The sequence below is a fragment of the Notamacropus eugenii genome, chromosome 4 (genome assembly GCF_028372415.1).
Source record: "Notamacropus eugenii isolate mMacEug1 chromosome 4, mMacEug1.pri_v2, whole genome shotgun sequence".
NCBI lineage: Eukaryota > Metazoa > Chordata > Mammalia > Diprotodontia > Macropodidae > Notamacropus > Notamacropus eugenii.
In genome coordinates this window covers 441409833-441425852 of record NC_092875.1, presented here as the reverse complement: position 1 = coordinate 441425852, position 16020 = coordinate 441409833, and the positions used below count along the sequence as shown (strand labels likewise).

Sequence of the window (16020 nt, the reverse complement as noted above, 5' to 3'; positions counted from 1 at the left end):
GTCATGGACCCCTTTGGCAGGCTGGCAAAGTCTGCAGACCCTTTTGTTGAATAAAGTTTTTAAGTAATTGAAGGAAATACTAAATTTCACTTCAAGGTTAGTGAAAATGTAGATTTTTTTTCTAAGTTCACATGAAATCCCTCCATGGACCACTTAGGAGTCTATGAGCCAGGTTAAGAACCTCTGCCCTAACACTCTAAGCTTCAGAGAGGATGCCAACCTGCGCTAATAGAAGTTCCTCTTTATAGAAGCATCAAACATGTCAGCTGCCCACCACATTCCCAAGTGGAGTCTGAACCAGATGTTCATTCATTCATTGTAATTAGGAAATACTTAACAAAATAAATTAAAATACAGTAAAACAGATAATATTACATTTTAAAACTAAATCAATATGCTGCCGTGGGGACTCTCATGTATGGATGAGTGGCCTCTTTTTCTATTTATGATTGTACCACTGAGAGACAGCAATGAAATTATAAGTCTAGCCTCTATCCTCTACTCTAATAACTACACATTCATGAACAAGTTATTTGATTTTTTTGTAATGCTAGTGTCTTCTCTCTGGAATTATCTCCCATTTACTACTGGAATTTATATGTATGTGTGTACATGTATATATATATATATTTCCCATTTTGTATGTATATATGCATGTACATATGCATATATATGTGTATGTATACACATATGTATATATATATCTTGTTTACACACAGTTTGCATGTTGGCTCCCCCACCAGACTGTGAGCTCCTTGCCACGAGCGACTGGATTTCTATGCCATCGGCATCTCCTTCCTACTGTTTTTTTTGTATCCCCAGAACTTAGCAAAGTAACACGTATGTAGTAGGTGCTTAATAAATGCTCATTGACTTTCCAGTTGCCTCAGCTGTAAAATGGGTATGATAATAGGTAAATGCCTTAACTCTCAAGAGATTGTCAGGATGTAAAGTCTTTATAAACCCTACATTGCCATGTAAATGTGAGCTGTTAGGATAACCCTTGATTCCCAGGGCCTGTATCTCTAGTCTTCTAGGAGGAAAATGTTTCCCATTTCAGAGATTGCACTTTACAAACCCCTGCCATAAATGCCCGGCTTTAGATTATGAGATCATGACCACAGAATTTTTAAGCCCACCACAGAGTATGCTGGGTGATACTGGGTGACCCACCTGTCTGGTTCCCTTAGGTTGGCATCCTGGAGGAAATAGCAAGAGATCATCTCGGCCACGTCACTTAGACCAGTCTCCTGCTTAAATAACAATGCAAGCCAATATATGATCAGAACTAAATGAGTAATGACAGACAGGCTATAGAGAATATATTCAGATGAGCGGGACCAGGGTGGGCAGGAAAGGTGATCAGAGGAGTTAGAATTTGACATATGGGTAGACATTGGTCTGAGGAAATGGAGGGGAGGTCATACTATAAAGGAAGATGGTGTGAGTAAAAGTAGAGAGATGGAAATAAATACAGTATTTTCAGGAGCTGGTAAACCAGTCTGCCTAGAGCAGAGAGTACATGTGGAACAGAAATGGTAAATAAGGCTGGAAAAAATAAGTTTGGGGGCAGATTGTACAATACCAAGCGAAGGAGCTTGGACTTCTTTGTTCTATAGGGCAGTGGGGAGCCATTGAAGGTTTTTAAGCCTTGAAGTCACATGTGTATATAGAATGACCTGAGAGATATGAAACTAAGAACAATTGTGACTATTTTACAGATGAGAGAACTAATTAACTGTAAAAAGCTTTTTGACCTGTGCCAGGCCACATCATAAGAGACAGGCTGGAAACTGACCCCTGAGTCCTCAAGCTAAATGCAATGAATTGTGCCCTCTCTCTCTGCTGGTATTGTTCCCCACCAAGTCGACCACTGTGCCACTGGGAGGTAGCCAGCACCCACTTCACTGTCCCTGTGGCTTTCCCACTGAGCTTCCTTCCCTCTGCTATTCTCATTAGGAGCTCAGTGATGCATGCTGCTCTCTCCATAGAAACACAGAGCTCATTGAAAGACCCAGAGTATTCACCAGCCCACCTACCCCCCTAGAGTATCAGTGAATAGGAAAAACACCTCAAGCTGGTTTCTAGCCCATAGAGTAAGTATCCTGCAGTGGAATGATTAATTTAGATTTGCCTTTTAAACTCCTAAATTCCCCCAATGAGCCAAGTCTATCTCCCTTAATGGGGGAACTGCTGTTTCAAACTGTCTTCTAACTATTTACTACAGCCTCCTGTTTATCCAGAAATTTGGGGAAGTAGGGTGTTCTGATTAATTGAAGATTATAGTTAAAAAGTTACTCAACATGGACTGCCGATTTCAAAGAATAAGAATATATTGAGTTCTAAAGCTAAATTCAGCAGATCCATATCTTTCTTTGATGGCATGTTTTTCCTAGAATCACAGAAATTAAAGGTAACCTAGTAGCCAGCTAGTCCAATTCATACCCAAAATGTATCTCTACTATGAGCTACCCCTCTATAAGCTACCCTAAGTGTCTTCTTGGAGAACTCCAGAGAGGAGGAACTTAGTGACATCCTGAGGCAGCCCATTCCACTTTGGGACAGCTCTGGTTATTAGGAAAGTCAGCCAGTGGGCGTTTGTTAAGTGACTACTATGTGCCAGGTACTGGACTAAGAGCTAGGGATACAAAGAAAGGCTAAAAAAATCAATTCCTGTTCTCAATGAGCTTACAGCCTCTGATTCTCAAGATACCTCGTTACAGGGGTGCCTTAGGGCATGTGGTCCTCAGTGTAAGGTAATAAGTTAGGGATGTGGACTCCCCTGGGGTGGAACTGAGGGGAGACAGAGGAGAAGGGATTTTTCCCAAGGTCACAAAGAGTGTTACTGGCAGAGTCCAAACTGGGACTTTGGTATTGGCTCCCATATTCTGTCCTCTCCACCGCTTCTTATGAAAGTAGAGTTCAAAAACAAAAGCAAAGTTTTTTGAACTTTTTGGTGGCTTGGATCCTGAATAAATGACAATCAGTTCTATGAAGTTCTCTCCTGGCCTCAGCTCTACTCATTTCAGAGTAATTTGCCTCAAACTTCCTTCATCTAACGTGCTTCCATCTGCTTCAGCACTTTGCCTCTAGCTATTCATTCCCCTTGGTCATGAAACTTTCTCTATTCCCACCTCCTCCAGGAAGTCTCCTCCGATTATTGGAAGAGAAGTAACCATTACTTCTCTTGCCTTATTCTTTTTTAATCCTGTCTTTCCCTCTCTCCAACCACCCAAACTCGACCGCAGTCACCTAGCTCATGCTACCCTAGGAGGGCTTCCTGAGCAGCCACTCAGTTGTTCTTCAGGTACTGTCTCTGGCCACCTAAACTCTACACTAATCGCCTTGTCCCTACCCTTCCAACCACGTATTGCTGCCTGATGCTCAGGCTGAACCTTTATGGACAATGACAGCCTACCTGAACTCGTTCTTCAATTATTAACATATTCTCACCCAGACTTTCTCTCTCCATCCCAATGATTCTGAATTCTAGGCTGCCACATTATTCGCAGTCCTCCATTACCTACTTCCTTATTTCCATTGCCCTTAACCACCAACATCCCACTCTAAAGCGATATGCCCATTCCACTGTGCTCTCAGGAATGCTGCTCCTTAGGTAACAAAGTAACTTTCATCTTAAGCACTTTTCTTCCTTTCTCCCTCAATCTTTTCTCCTTTCAAACTCCCCAGTTACTGATAAGGGCACCAACCTTCTCCCAGTCACCCAGGCTTGTAACTTAGTTATCAGCCTCTATTTATCACTCTCTGTAAACAACCTCCCCAAAAAAATTGTTACCAAGGTCTGTCAATTTTATCTTTCTCACAGCTCTCCCATATTCCTCTTTTCCTCCTCTGACATTGCCACCACCCTTTTTGCACCCCCTAATCACCTTATATTTGGACTATTGAAGTAGCCTGCTGGTTGGTCTCCCTGACACAAGTATCTTCCCTCTCCAGTCTATCTTCCACTCAGCTATCAAAGTGATCTTCCTGCAGCACAGGTCTCACCATGTCACACCTATACCCTCCATTCAGTTAACTGCAGGGGTAAAATGTCCTCGGTGTGGCTTTTGAAGCCCTCCATGACCTGACCCCTTTCTGCCTTTCCAGTCTTCTGCTTTCCTCCCCTGCACAGGCATCTTTGCTATCACTCACATATAACACTCCATCTCCTAACTTCAAGCATTTTCACTGGCTGCTCCTGATGCCTGGAATGATCTCACTCCTTATCTCTTCCTAAGCTTCTCTGGTTTCCTTTGGGTCTCAACTAAAGTCCCACCTTCTATAAAAAGCCTGTTCCTATCTCCCTTAATTCAAGAGTCTTCCTTCTGATTATTAGCTCTAACATACCCTATATAGCTCTTATTTCTACGTAGTTATTTGCATATTATCTGTCCCATTAGACCATCAGCTCCCTGAGAACAGGGACTGTTTTTTGCCTTTATATTCCTGGTGCTTAGCACAGTGCCTGTCAAACAGTAGGAACTTCATAAATGCTTGTTGACTGATTTTTTCCCCAATATTCTTCATTTATTGCCACATATTACATCCTTTCTTCCTGCCTTCCATCTTCCTGCATCTACCCTTTCTCTGTTCCTCCCTTCTGCTTTCTTCCTTCCCCCCTTATTCACTTTCTCTCCCATCTCTTCCACTCTCTCTCCTTTCTTTCGTCCCTTCCTTTCTTTCTTCTTCCTTCCCTCCCTTTTTCTCTTCTCCTCTCTCCCTTTTTCTTTTCTACCTTCCTTCTCACTTCCTTTTTTTCTTCCTTCCAGATACATTTATTAAGTGACTTTTATGTTCAAAGCCCTATTCTCTAAACAAAGAAAAGCAAGAAAAAAACAGAAAAAAGGTAGGTATGGCATAAACTTGCTTTCAAAAAGCTTATAGTTGAACACATGAAAATGACATGTTACACAGATAACTGAGGTAAAGGGAAGTGATACAACTATACAACAAGTTCAAAAGAAAGGTCCAAAAGAAATATCATGAGATATTTAAAGAGGAAAAAAAACATTTTCACGAATGGAAGGGACTCAGAGAGGCTTCAGAGAGAAAGTAGCTCCTGAATTGAATCTTGAAGATAAACAAAGATTTAACAGTTTGGGGGCAAGGGAGAGTACATGAGGGACAGTGTAAGAAAGACCTGGAGGTGAGAAAGGGCGGATCACAAATAGGGAGCAGAGAGTAGTCCAATGTGGATGAAATGTAAAGTATGAAATGAGTCTGGAAAGTAAGTAGAAGCCAGAATGTGTAGGGTTTTGAATGGCAACATCAGAAGTTTATACTTTATTCCCTAGGCACTGAAGATTTTTTTAATGGAAGGGTAACATGATCAGAGCAAAATAATAGTAAGTTTATTTAAGCAATTCAGTGTCATTGAACCTAGAGAATAAGTTCCTGAGCTTTGGGATCACATCTCTTTGGTCCGCTTGGTTCTGTTTGGGGCACCATGATGAGAAGCACTTCATTGCAAGGGAGGAGAAAGGGGATAGGCGAGATCCTTGGCCAGCCTTGAGAGGACTGGGAGAGAGATGGGGTCAGAAGCAACACAAGAAAAACTGAGGTGGTTGAATTGACTATGTAGAATGCCCCCATATAAATGTTCTGGGCTACATAGACTCATTAATTCTAGACAAATAAATGACTTTTGGAAAGGCTATCCAAAGCCAACCTCTCCCTCATTTGGGGCCCATTCAGTTGGGGAAAGATCCTGGATGACCAAACTGAACTGATACAACTGAAATGTAGCCCTGGTCTATATTAAATCCTGGAGCCAACTATAATCTAAATTTGGGACAGGAAAGCATGGGAAGAGTACCCCACTGATCGTATTTTCAGAAAGGCTGACAGGCATCTATGCCCTAGCTACTTGAGACTATTGTCAGGGGGTCCTGTGTCAGCTCTCATTCCCCTTTTCTTCTCTTATTTTTTGTCTCCTTTTCTTCCTCTTTTTCTTGTTTTGCTCTCCTGTCTCCTCTTCCTTTCCCAAATCTTATGTCTCATAATTCCTCCCACCCCCTCTGGGCACTTCTTAGCCTGACCAGAGGCATTCAGGGATGAATCCCTGAACACAGCATTCTATATCCTACCTCCATGCTTTTGCTCACCCCGTGTCTCCCCACCTATCACCCATGCCTGTAATATGTTCCTTCATTACTTCCCTCTTAGAAACCCTTGCTTCCTTCATGCTTCAGTTCATGTACCATCTCCTACAAGAGACTTTTTTCAATCCTCCTATTCATTAGTGCTCTTTCCCTCCTCAAATAATTATATATCCTTTTTATTTTATTTTTAATTTATAGAATAAAACAACATTTCTATAACATAGTACAATAAAAAGCTAATTATACATGAAACTGCAAATCTACTATCCTATTCATTTCAAATATACAACAAAATTATTGTGTAAATTTCTTTTTTTCTTCCTTTCCTCCCTCCCAACCCCCTCCTTAGAGATGGCTACTATTAGGCACATAAATATATATATATGCTAAATTATTCTATACATATTTCTATTTATCAGTTCTTTCTTTAGATACAGATAGTATCTTCCTTCATATGTCCTTTAGAGTTAATTTGAGTGTTTACAATAGTCAAAATAACTTATTTGCTTAAAGTCATTCTTGAAACAATTTTGCAATTGTACATATTCTATTGTATTATATATATGGCTATCTGTTTATGTGACATGTGTCCCCCACCTCACACCCCTCATGGACTGTAAGCTTCTTGAAGATATGAGCTATCTTTCCACTATTCTGGACCTGTGATTTCAATGGTGCAGAGAAATTTCTGAAGAAGAAAACTCCTTTTGTCAATATAAGTGGGCAGCCACTGTACAGTGAGACATTATATAATTTGGGCAAGATCGCACTGCCCGTATGTCAGAGGCAGTACTTGAACTACCCACTACCCCACCCATAGGAGGCACTCGATAAATTTATTGGAGTTGGATTGGTCTAACGAGAAGATGTGGCTCCAGCTTGCTGGGGGAAGGAGGTGGGCTAGGCTCATCCTAACACCCACCTGGCTTTACTCATCCCCAAAATGGCTCCCTTTTGTGTTCATTCCCTTGATGTCAGCAAGACTTTGCTCTGTATCTGGGAGAATAAACCAGATTTAAAGACTATCATCTTCCTGTCAGGGAATACAGAATAGTGATAATGGAAGCTTACTCATTTTTCCGGGGAAATCACTATGATTTCCATAGTACTTTGCTGCCTTAACAATGCATACTGCTGGGGAAAACTAACATGTCAGTCCTCTCGCCCCAGGGCATGGGTCTTCCAGATGGAATGTGCTTCAGGGTTATAGAGGCCATTGTACATATACTAAAGCTTTCATTACCCAGAAATCTTGACTGCCAAAAATCATATTTTTTGTGTTGTTATCGTTCAGTTGTTTTTCAGTCATGTCTGACTCTCTGTGACTCTACTTAAAAGTTTTCTTAGCAAAGATCCTGGAGTGGTTTGCCATTTTCTTCTCCAGTTCATTTTACAGATGAGGAAACTGAGGCAGGCAGGGTTAAGTGACTTGCCCACGGTCACATAGCTAGTCAGTGTCTGAGGCCAGATTTGCGCTTGGGAAAATGAGTCTTCCTGACTCCAGGCCCACAGCTCTATCCACTGCACCACTTCACTACCTAAAATCATATTTGGTTAAAGCTAAATGAGATTTTAAAAAGACGAACCAAAATCCCTTCATTTTTACAGGATAAATTAATCATATGAAATATAGAGAGATCCTTCATTTTGCAGAAAGATATTCTTCAAGTTTTCTTTAAGTTGTATATTTCCCAGGACACTGAAAATTCAACTCTCCTTAGAAAAATGGAAGGCTTCATTTTTCAGTAATGCTTAATCCATAAAGCACACACCCGATAAAGCAAGACCCAACCATATTCAGATCAGCCCCGTGACCATCACAACAAAACAGCTATAACAGTAATCATCATAAAAATAACAGAATCAGAGAGTTGGCAGAGAATTTTATTTAGCAGTTATCTGGTCCAGTTCACATGGGGCAGCTAGGTGGCACAGTGGAGAGAGCACCAGGCCAGAAGTCAGGGACGCTTGTCTTCCTGAGTTCAAATCTGGCCTCAGACACTTACTAGCCATGTGACCCCTGGCAAGTCATTTCATCCTGTTTGCCTCAATTTCCTTGTCTGTAAAATGAGTTAGAAAAGAAAATAGCAAACCACTCCACTATCTTTGTCAAGAAAACCTCAAAAAGAATCACAAAGATTCAGACATGACTGAAAAAAGCAGCTTAACAAAATTACTAATATTATTAAACATTCAAAGTGATCAACTAACTTCTGCCTGAAAAACTCTCTATGGCAGGGGCCCCATTACTGTCTGAGGCAGCCCATTGAGTCAGGCAGCCTTTTGGTACGGTATTAATTAATTGTTGGGAAATTTTCCTTACATCGAGCCAGAATCTACCTCCCCAAAACTTCTCCCCAGTGCTTCTACTTCTGCCCTCAGGGCCAAGCAGAGTGAGTCTGTTCCCTCTTCCACATGACAGGTCTTAAATGCTTGAAGTCAGACCTGTCACTTCCCTCATCCTGGACACCAGTGCTCTCCTAAGATACAACCTAAGATTTGGGTTACATGTAATTGTTATTCCTTAGACATCGGGGTGTTTGTTCTAAGATTCATTCTCAGCCATATGGCATTAGCAGGTGAGTTTTGGTGTTGCTTTGTTGACCATTTGTGGCAGGGGCCACTGAAAGTTTTTCACAGTCTGCCAGATATAATCCAGCCAGGTCTCCTGACCTAGTTATTTGGGGACCCAAGTCTTGGTCCATCTGAAGAGCCAGTCCAAGATTCAATCCTATAAACCCCCCAGGTCTTCTTCACAATATCTAGACATACCTCTTCCTTATGGTTCTTATACAGCTGAATTTCTTTTTTTTTTTTAGTCCTGGTAGATAGGACTTTGCATCTAAAATAGGGTCATATAAAACAAGGTCAAAGGACTCATGATGAAAAATGCTATCCACATCCAGAGAAAGAACTGTGGAGTCTGACGACAGAGTGAAACAGACCATTTTCTTTTTTGTGGGTTTTGTTTTATTTTCCTTTCTCCTGATTCCTCCCATTCATTCTGATTCTTCTACACAACATGACTAATATGAAAATCTGTTTAATAGGAATGTATGATATGTAGAGCCTAGATCAGATTGCATGCCATCTTGGGGAGGAGGATGGGAAGGGAGGGGAAGAAAATTTAAAACTTTTGGAAATGAATGTTGAAAACTAAAAATAAATAAAGTAGGGTCATAGACACCAGTGCACAGGTATCTGTCTGTCTGTGGATACAGAGGGAGTAAGGTACAGTGTTCTAGATTTGCAGGCAGAGGACTAGGTTCAAATCTTGGCTCTGCTAGAAGTCATCTGTATGACCTTGGGCAAGTCATTTAATTTCTTTGGGCCTCAATTTCCCCATCTATCAAAAGAGGGAGTTGGACTAAATGACCACTAAGATCCCTTACTGCTCTAAATCTAGGAATCTATAGCTGATGAAAGCATTTCTGTAGGAAGATTCTATGGTTAGTGGTTTGCAAGATGGAACAGGAGAGAAGGAGGACTGAGAGGGAAGGAGGAGAGGGATAGGAGGGGGAAAAAGAGAAGGAAGGAGGGAAAGGGAGAGAGAAAGAGGGAGAGGGGAAAAGACAGAGAGGCTGCCTGAGAGCAGGAAAACCAGGTAGGAAAAAGTCAGTAAGAGATACTGGGTTGTTGGTGTTGGTGTGGTACGTTGGAAGGAGAACGGAATTTACAGTCAGAGGACCTGAGTTCAAATCCCAGTTCTACTACTTACTATTTGTGTGAGGGTAAGCAAGCCATTTATGCAGCTAGGTGGCTCAGTGGATAGAGCACTGGGCCTGGAGTCAGGAAGACCTGAGTTCAAATCTGTTCTCAGACACTTACTTACTACCTGTGTGACCCTGAGCAAGTCACTTAACTTATGGTTGCCTTAATTCACTGGAGAAGGAAATGGTAAATCATTCCAGTACCTTTGCCAAGAAAATCCCATGGTCCCATAGGGTTTTGAAGAGGCAGTACAATTGTGCAGCAAAGCAACAAAAAGGCCTCTGTTTCCTCATCTGTACAATGAGATGGTTGGACGTAAGGACATTTCTTCTCTAAGTCTGTATATTTAGAGTACAGTCCCTTGTTCTGCCCCAATAGTCTGTGTGACTTTTGAGAAAACAGGTGACTTCTCTGTAATATGAGAGGATGAGATGGTGCTCAGGGCTGTCAAGCTGCCACCCTCAGGTAAGGAATAAGACATACCCAAGGAATGACAAGGAGAGGCTGACGTAAAGCCAGGTTATCTAGTATTAGGTTACATGGGAGATCCTATGAGTTGAGTAGGCATTCTGAGAATGAAGCAATGAATTCAGTCCTTTATTAATTGGAGGAAAGCTCTAGACAAGAAGGAAAAGCCAATTAGGAGTGCAGGAACAAACCATTACCCTCAAGAACAAGATTGACCCTTAGGAAGCCATTTACATCAAAGCAATGTGGTGTTGCCTTCTGATGTCACTTGTAGAAAGGGGAAATGCTCTCGTTGTGTGACTTTCAGAGAATGACTGGTGCTAGCTCCCCTCTATTGAGCCCATTGCCTATAATTATAGTTTGAGAAATCAGTCTCCATAATAGTCCTTTTTAGCAGTGTATCTTGTTTACATGAATCATATGTGAGGACCTGCTTAATTAGAGTCATTTTACACAGAGCCCCAGATGGTGGGAAGCAGTGTGTACCAGCACCGGGTGCCAGGATTGGAACAGATGAGAGACAGACTGAGGGGGGCAGCCCCCCTCTTGGGTATGCCCAGAGTCCTCTGAGTTAATGCTCACCCCTAAAAGAGGGGAGAAGGCCCTGATTAGGATACTAAGTGTCAGGACACCGGCCTCCTGCCCCTGGTTCTACCCTGACCAGCTGTGTGACCTTGATGAAGGGTATCAGTTCTCTGTAAAATGAGAAGACTGGACTAAATAACTGGTCTGCTCCAGGGTCAGGGGCTAAGAGGCTAAATGAGGACTAATCATGTTATTACATCTACCAAGGGAACAAGTTAGGGAAGCTAATCACAGTGGAAGCCATTTATCTTGGGCCCTGAACCACACTCAGATATAATTGTGGCTTCGTTTACCTCCTTAATCCATTTGAAATGAAGTTCAATCCTGCTATGGAAATACTGCTTAGAGTAAACCAACCAAAAAGTCTTAGCAGCACAGCTTGATCCAGAGTGACCAGTTTTTCTCTTGACCCTTTAGACAGCCCTGAATTATCTGGTGCCTACACTTAGCTATGGCTCTCCCCAGGCCACCTGCCCTTCTCTTCCCTCCTCACTTACTGAAGCATTTTCTAGAGCTCATCTCTTCAGGAAGCTTCCGAGCACTGAGCCCTTCCTTTAATTCACCCAAGGTGCTATGGAATTGATATAAGGGTCTCTGAGAGGAGTCTTTAACTCTCTATGGGAACTCCAGGTCTAGAGCAAGAAAATGATTTATCTGAACCCAGTAGCACTGGCAGAGCTTGGCCTAGAACCTGGAAGAGACCATGGAATCCAATGTCTATCAAAACCACAAAACAGAATAAATGATCTCCAGCTTCCTGGCATGTTTGGCCTCCAGCTAAACTTCTAAGCTTCTCATTTGGTGCTAAAGGATATTTTTGAATTAGGTAAAGTTTGGATTTCACATTAACTCTGAGGTCATTCCAGCTCTCAATTTGATCTAAAGGTTTTTGTTTAGTCTGTTAGCTTTCCCTGACTCTTTGTGACCTCATTTGGGTTTTTCTTGGCAAAAGTACTGGAATGGTTTGTCATTTCCTGCACCAAATCATTTTATAAATGAGAAACTGAGGCATACAGGGTTAGGTGACTTGCCCAGGGTCACACAGCTAGTAAATGTCTGAGACTGGATTTGAACTCAGGTCCTCTTGATCCCAGGCCTTGCATTCTATCTATTGCACCACTTCATTGCCCCATTAGAGCTATCATCCTATTATATTCAGAGTTCCAAGAGTAACAGAGGGACCACATGAACACTTAAAGCATTCATTGGCTCTGCATAGTTCTGGCAAACAGCTGGCTCCATTCTTGAAGCCTTGCTCTCCTCCTCTAATATACACAGGCTTTTAGCTGTCACATTTCTCTGACTCTGGGAAGACCTCCTTTTATTATTGCTTGCTTCATAATGTGACCATTAATACATGCTAGCATAGTCCCTGTCCTCACCTTGTGAAGAAATGAGCTTCCCTACAGCTGCTTCCCTTCCTGAGTTTCACATCTGGGTCCCACGGTCCTTGCTTCCTTGGTTGTGTGATGTGTCTGGGGCCAATATCTTCCCCTTAGGATAACTGCAAGGGAGTTTTTTGGTTGTTAGCATTGTCCGCAGCTGCATGAGGAATGCTCCTCAAGAATAGAAGCATTGTTAACCTTTCCCATTACAAATAGTGGTTAGGAACCCACAATCTGGTAGATGCTGAGAAAGATTTTTAAAAAAGTAAAACTTTGTCCCCATCTCATAGAGCTTACAGGCAGCTATATTGGCAAAGTAGATAGAACATTGGAATTGGAGTCAGAAAGACTTGTGTTCCAATCCTGCTTTGGACACTTACTAGTGAGACACACCATCTTACTATCATACTAAATAACCAAGTAATAAGTTGGGATCCAGGCTTTTCTCTTAAATTCCCTCATTAAATACAAGCTCCTATAAAAAGTCAGTATCTGAAGGACATGATTGGTTGAGATTACCCCTAGCTCTCATGCAACATGTTCTTCAATCTTGGGCTGGACCCTAGCAACTAAGAGACCCACCTTCTGTTTAGAGTATAAACAGAATCCAGTCTGGGCAGGTTCTTACCCTGGGGAAAGGAGCTCCTGTTCTTTATCCCTCAATTAGAGTTCAGGGTGACCCCAGAGTGCTCTGGACGCAGATGGATTCCCTTGTCCAGATACCTGAAGACAGTGAAGCTCATGATCAAGCCACAAGCAAGAGGAGCTGAAGGCTTTTAGCCCACCTTCTCAGTACGTCTCTACCAAGCAGGGTTGAGTTTCACTTGTCAAGTGGGTTCCCTTTCAGAAGGGATTTAAGGTCATTCAAAGCCTTCCTTTGTGTCTTTAGTAACGGAGAGAAATCACTGACCAACAATTTATTGATTTCCTGCTAGCCTAATCAATAAATTGATTATTAATCACCCAGAAACTGTCTCTTAGGGTTTTTCATTCATCACTCTAGCTATGTGACCTGGTCAAGTCACTCAGTTTCCTTATCTGTAAAATGGAAATAATGATAGCACCTATCTCACAGGATTATACTGAGGATCAAATGAGTTAGCATATGTAAATCAAACCTTTTAAATGCTGTATATTCAAGTAGAAATTTTGGCAGCTAAGTGATGTAGAGGACAGCAGGCTGAGCTTGAAGTCAGGAAAACCTGAGTTCCAATCCAGCCTCAGACCCTAGCCATGGGACCCTGGGCAAGTCATAAGAGTTTCTTCATCTGGAAAGTGGGAGGACATAATAGCACCTGTTTCACAGAGTTGTTCTAAGGATCAAATGAGAAAATTGTAAAAGTTATTGTTAAGTTCTTGTAGGAATAAGAAAACATGTGCACAAATAAACATGCTAGTAGTATTGTGGAAAGCTTTGAGTACCAAGAATTTCAAATTTGCTTGGTAGGCCAGGACAGCCATGAAAGCTTTTAAGGTACATAGTGATATGATTAGACTTATTTATGAGAAAGATTAATCTGATAGTAGAGACAGAAGGATTTTGTGACTACCGGATTGGACATATGGGACAAGGGAGAGGGTAAAGTCAAAAATGAAGTCTGGAGGAGTATCAGTGTGGATGACTGGGAGAAGAGTGGTACTGTTAACAGACATATGGAAACCTGAAGTGGTCATGGAACATCCCATCTGATGGACAACTGGAAATCAAAGTCGGAATTCTGAATTCTGGGGATGGACATGGAGATCTGGGACTTATTTGCATAAAAATGATAAAGTGGGATTGAATGAGATTAGTAAAGGAAAGGAACAGAGAAAGAAGAAGCCAAGGACAAATCCTGAGGAGGAAAAAATCTTTAGAATACTGCCAACAGTAGGAGGGTGGAAAAAGCAAAAGGCACCAACCAAGGGGAGAGGAGGAGGGAAGAAAACGAGTTAGAGATCTAAGATGAAAACTAGGAGGGAATAGTGTATTAAAAGCCAAGCGTAAAATATCCAGAAGGAAAGGGTTGTCATTGTTGTCAGAAGCTACAGGAGAGGTCACAAAGGATGAAGACTTTAAAAGGAGTTAAACTCTCTCCCAAGGAAAATAAAATAATAGCAATCTTTTAATTAAAAAGCTTAATTTTCTGACCAAGGGAGTTCTTATTATCTATGTAGCTCTCTCAGTAGCTCGGAAGGAAGGACTGAGAACCAGAGAGAAGGAGAGAACTCTGGGTATGAGAAGTAGGACACAGGAGTCAGTTTTTCAAGTTCACACTTTTAAGAAGAATCCTTTGGTAATAAAATTATGTGGTTGGGATCAAGAACTAGTGGTAAGGGAATATTGGCCTAGTGATTTCAAAGAGTTAATTTACTCTTGTAAGCAGTTTAACTCCTTACCACAGAAGAATGACTTATCCCATTTATGTTTTCCTCTCTCAGCTCCAGTGAGTACAGTTCCACATCCCAATGGGCAGTAGAGGAGAGATGAATTCTCAGAGGGTAGGCACTTTGTCTCTCTGTGGTTGGATAGCCTCCTGACTGCTGGTATTTGGATGGAGAACTGAGCTGAAAAATTGTTAAGACTTTTTAATTTTGGAAGCAAAACATTCTCAATTGACTTGGATTTTGGTTTATGATTACTGAGGCCTTGTCATTTTTCTCTTAAATATTGGTAATGCAAACTTGTATTCCAATTAGAAGCATCTTTTCCCCCTTCCCAATTAAAAAGAACATTTCTGAATTCATTTAGGGGAGGGAAGAAAGGAGACAGAACTTGGAGAGAGGTGACTAGTAGAGTATCAGAGTTCTGTTCTATTCAGAATCTTTACTAATTATTAATAAAACAGGATAGATGACATGTTTAACAGTCAATCCACAAACATCTCTTAAGTACCTAGTATGTACTAGGAATTATACAATGAAATATATGTGTGTGTTTGTGGGGGGGGGGAGGCATAAGAAGGGGCAGTGGTTATATTAGATGAGAAAGTTTGGTTCCGAATAGATCTTCACAGTGTGGAGCAGTGGACTGAAGCTACAGTGTAATAGGAATGACTGGAAAATCTTGGATTTGATTTTGAAAAAGTAAAATTCAACAAGTATATGATAGGAGAGAGTTAATTAGAAAGGAATGATAATATGAAAAATATTTAGAGGTTTTAGTAGTCTCCCAAGCTCAAAGAGATGATGTCAGCCAAAACAGATAATGCCACCTTAGGCTGAGATAATAGGAATATTATGTCCGAAAAAAAGGGAGATAATCATACTGTGGTCAAGTCCTGCTCTAGAGACTAAGAGCCTGTTCAGTATAGGGCCATATTTTAAAAAGATCATTGACAAGCTATCTTATGTCCAAAGGAAGATGACTGGAATGTTGAGGGACCTTGAAGCCTTTCCCTCCTAGGACTGGTTGGAGAACTTGGGAGCTTTTATCCTGCAAAAGGAGGGGAGAGGTAAGGCAGGAAGAATGCTCAATGTCTTCAAATATTAGAAGGCTTGCTATATATAAGAGGAATCAGATTTGTTTGATGTGGCCCCAGAGGGCAGAACTAGAAACAATGAGTAGAAGCAACTGGGAGGCAGGTTTTGGCTAACAATGCATTCAAAAACCAAGAAGGAGATCTTTGGAATAGTGTATTCCCTATTACTTCAAGAAGAGAATGGATGACTGCTTATCAAAGATGTTACAACCTTAAAGGAAGGGTGATTAAATGACTTCTGAAGTCCCTTCCAAATAAATAATAAACTTCCTGAAAATTAGAATGGACCAAATAGAAATGGAAATC

At 41.3% G+C, this 16020-nt stretch overlaps 1 protein-coding gene across 18 annotated transcripts in view; it reads left to right on the top strand.

Annotated features, from left to right (window-relative positions):
- MAPK4 (mitogen-activated protein kinase 4) overlaps nt 1-16020 on the top strand; it is a 222044-nt gene that overhangs the window by 168886 nt on the left and 37138 nt on the right. Inside the window, exon 1 of one of the 18 annotated variants that reach the window (XM_072606052.1) lies at nt 12571-13045. The exons of the other annotated variants lie outside the window; for them this stretch is intronic. The gene's annotated coding sequence lies outside the window, so the exon portion shown is untranslated. Of the gene's footprint in view, nt 1-12570; nt 13046-16020 lie in introns of those variants that run through there. 18 annotated transcript variants of the gene reach the window in all.